Source organism: Oxyura jamaicensis, unplaced genomic scaffold (genome assembly GCF_011077185.1).
Source record: "Oxyura jamaicensis isolate SHBP4307 breed ruddy duck unplaced genomic scaffold, BPBGC_Ojam_1.0 oxyUn_random_OJ68996, whole genome shotgun sequence".
Lineage (NCBI taxonomy): Eukaryota > Metazoa > Chordata > Aves > Anseriformes > Anatidae > Oxyura > Oxyura jamaicensis.
The window spans coordinates 2402-2618 of record NW_023309155.1 but is presented as its reverse complement, the minus strand read 5'-3'; positions in this window follow the sequence as shown (position 1 = coordinate 2618).

Below are 217 nucleotides of genomic sequence, written 5' to 3'. Positions count from 1 at the left end.
GGGGGGGGGCATCAAGTTTGGAGAGGGGGCTGTTAAGATGGGGGGGGCATTAGGACCGGGGGGGGGCATCAGGATTATGGGGATCCCATCAGGACTGGGGGGATCCCATCAGTACCCCCCCCGCCCCAAACCCCACCCACCCGGGACCCATTTCCCCCAGCCCCACCCCCAATTACTCCACCAATTAACTCCTTAATCCACTAATTAACCCCCCCCC